At 38.8% G+C, this 3,989-nt stretch overlaps 1 pseudogene; it reads right to left on the reverse strand.

Moving 5' to 3' along the window:
* Window positions 1-788: 788 nt before the first annotated feature.
* On the reverse strand, window positions 789-907 carry LOC112483313 (annotated as a pseudogene).
* Window positions 908-3,989: the final 3,082 nt, after the last annotated feature.

Consider the following 3,989-nt stretch of genomic DNA (forward strand, 5'->3'; position numbering starts at 1 on the left):
TCTCAGTCACCACGCACCCCTCCCCCGCAGGAGAGCCATTTCCAGCCCACATTCCTGTAAATCCCCTAGAAGCTCCTCTTGGTGGTCTTTTCTGTTCCCCACCAACCCATACAACACATTGCAGCCAGATGTACCTTCCTCGAACTCGTTCATCGTTCGCCACCTGCTACTTAACCCCTGGGGTAGATGCCCATCTGCTCAAGCGGAGCACTGCGGATGTGCCTGTGGACGCGCAGGGCCTCCGTCACCCGGCTGTGGGCCTCACGCTTCCACTGCCTCGCCCCTCGACTCCGCCACCTCTGCCCCGTCTCACTCCCGGAGGCCAAGCTCCAGCACGCTCTCTGAGGTCAGCCCTGTGCAGTCTGGTGTCTAGGCCCTGACACATGCTGCTTCCCCAGCAGCATCAGGGCTTGTCCTCTGGGCCGCCTGGTGCTGAAGGGATTCCTCTGCCAGGCGCCCAGGCTGCCTCACCGCGCATCGCGTCGCCGCTGCTAACGACGTGCCTGGCGCAAAATAGATACTCAGTAAATGCCGGAGCTACGGCAGGGAACACTCTGCACATGTATAAATACAGAATTCTAGTCTCTCTCTCGCGGTAGTAAAGGGAAACGTGGCTCCATAATACAAAAAATTATTCACTTCAAAATGTTACTGTACACTTTCATTTTATAGAGGAAAATAACAAAAATCATTATTCATTTTTGTTCTGAATGTTTCTATGTTTAAAGAAGACACGAACCTCTTATTTATATGTTCCAAATGTCATTTATTTATTTATTTATGTTTTACACCTACAGCATCCAGTCTTCCTAGGTGGTCTCCCATCGAAGGACTAACCAGGCCCCACCCTGCTTAGCTTCTGAAATCAGACAGGATCGGGTATGTTCAAGGTGGCATGGCCATAGGCCCAAACGTCATTTTTAAAAGTTCGAACTAAAAATTATGTGTGTGTGTGTGTGTGTGTGTGTGTGTGTGTGTGTGTGTAGTAATTCGGTTTTACAAACTGGGCTTTAGATCCGAAACATTCAACACTATTGAGTGAAAAAAAAAATCAATAGAAGACTTTTTTATGATTTTCTATTTTTATAAAACTACAAAAATATGATATATCTATATCATAGATATGGTGCATTTGCAAAAGGGAAAAACATTCAAAATAAAGAAAATAACTAGGAAGCTTCTTTACCTAACTGCAGTTATGGCAAATGGATGACTATTTACTTTGTCACTGGAACTAAATGCACTTTGCCTTTCACTGCAGTCCAATTAGAAAATTCCCATATTTACAACCAATCTGACAAAGGGTTAAAATCCAATATTTACAAGTAACTCATACAACTCAACAACAACAACAAAAAAACGAGCAATCCAATTAAAAAATGGGCAGAAAACCTGAACAGGTATTTCTCCAAAGAGGACATACAGATGGCCAATAGATATATGAAAAGATGCTCAAAGTCACTAGTCATCAAAGAAATGCAAATTAAAACCACAATGAAATATTATCTCTCACCTGTCAGATGGGCTATCATCAATAAATCAAATAACAAATGTTGGCAAGAATGTGGAGAAAAAGAAACCCTTGTACACTGTTGGTGGGACTGCAAATTGGTACAGCCACTCTAGAAAACAGCTAAGAAGTACCTCCAAAAATTAAAAATACAACTTCATTTTGACCTAGCAATTGCACTTCTGGGTATTTATCCAAAGAAAACCAAAACACTAGTTCATAAAGATGTATGCACCCTATGTTCACAGCAATGCCATTCACAATAGCCAAGACGTGGAAGCAAACTAAGGGTCCATTAACAGATGACTGCATAAGGAAGTTATGGTAATATATATAATGGGATACTACTCGGCTATTTAAAAAAGGAAATCTTAACCATTTGCAACGACATGGGTGGACCTAGAGGATACTGTACTGAGTGAAATAAGTCAGACGGAGAAAGATAAACACCATATGAATTCACTTATATGTGGAATCTAAGGAAGAAAAGAAATGAACAAACTAATCGGAAACAAACTCACAGATACAGAGAACAAACTGATGGTTGCTGGAGGGGAGGGGGGTTGAGGGCCTGTGAGAAAAAGGTGAAGGGACAAAGGAGTACAAATTAGTAGTTATAAAACAGTCACGGGGATTTAGGCATAAGGAATATGGTCAATGTTATTGTGTGCAGTGCCGGATGGGTGCTAGAGTGATCGGGGGGATTGCTTCATGGACTGTGTAAGTGTCTAACTTTTTAAAATTAAAATAAATGAACAAATGTATGTATGTATGTACGTATGTATGTATGTATGTATTGGTGGAGACAGACATACGAAGAACAACTTGATAACAATAACAATAGGTACCATTAAAGAAAAATACAGATAACAAAGCTATAGTAATCAAAACAGTATGGTGCTGGCGTAAAAACAGACACAGAGATCAATGAAACAACATGGAGCCCAGAAATAACCCTACTTTTACATGATCAATTAATCTACGACAAAGGAGGCAGGAATCTACGATGGGGAAATGACAGTCTCCAATAAATGGTGCTGGGAAAACTATATAGAATTTTATGAAATTAAAGAAAATAAGCAAATTATACTTTCATTTACTTTTAGTCAGACTTCTTCAGTGAAAGCTCAGGGCTACATCCCCAAGTGCTTTGGCAAACAAAATTGGAAACTATCTGGTTTTACAACCTAACCTCAGAAGACACATAGAATCTTTTCCGTCACACTCGATTGGTTGAAGCAGTTGTAAGCCCATCCATCCTGAAGGGGAGAGTATACAGACACCCTCTCTATGAGAAACATGTCAAAGAACTTTGGGCTATGTCTTAAAATTGTAATGGGAATTGTAAAGAGATGTCCAGCATATGTAGGGCAATTCCAAGCAGCATCCCTGAAATGCCAGGAAAGAGGAAACACAAGGCACACTTTGTTTGGTGAGGAGGCCTACATTCTAGGAGTTAGAGATGAATGACTGACAAATTGCCCATTCAAAATTTAGCTAGACAGGGAACTTATAATGCCCCCCCCCCAAATGCCCATGAGTATTAATAAAGCCAAAGGCAAATTCCAGAATTGGATAAACTGATATGGAAGTTTAAAAAGTGGTAAGCCAATATTTCAAATAATTGCGTATTTCATTAACTCAGCCATCTAAAGGGCAGATTAAAATGTGTTGAACTGCTTATTTTGAGATTTTTAGTTACCTCTCCTCAAATTTATGTGCTTTATCAAATGTAACAAATGAGAGCACCAAAGGTACCATAATGAATCTAAATGTTCGTGGATTAATGCCAAGGGCTTTTGTAAGCATTTGCCATTTTTCTGTAATAAAGATGTTATTTATGATTACGACAATTCTTTAGTAAGCAGTACTTTAGTTCTTTAGCATAATTTTATAAAGAGACAAAGACTATATTTTATACATTGAGAATGAGTTTCAAGAACAACGAAGGACAAGGACAGATCCCAAAATAGGGGGAACAATACTCTGTGGACCTATCAATTTATCCACAAGTTAATTAAGTAGTTCTTTTCAATGATATCCACAGCTAATAATATCTACAGCAGTAATATAATTTGCAAACTCTCAACATTTTTAAGTCCTTAACGTGAAGAACTAATATCAGCATAAAATGATTAGGAAGAAAACCACATTGGAATTGTGAATACCCAGACATTCCAAATTAATATACATTATGGAAGTGTGTGTGGTGTGGTGTGGTGTGGTGTGTGTATGTATACACATGCATACACATATTTATATACATATATTATGGAATATTTGTAATAGAATTTAATTTTCATAAATTCATTATTGCATATTTGTATGACTATAAATTTAATCTCACTAAACTATAAGGTTCACAGAAGCTGAGATTTCTCTGTCTTGTTTTCTACGGTATCCCAGTGACTAAAAGAATGTCTAGTACATGCTACGTCCCAAAATACAATCATTCAATTAAATCTGATTCCCTACTGTA

The sequence above is a fragment of the Pteropus alecto genome, unplaced genomic scaffold (assembly GCF_000325575.1).
Source record: "Pteropus alecto unplaced genomic scaffold, ASM32557v1 scaffold65, whole genome shotgun sequence".
Lineage (NCBI taxonomy): Eukaryota > Metazoa > Chordata > Mammalia > Chiroptera > Pteropodidae > Pteropus > Pteropus alecto.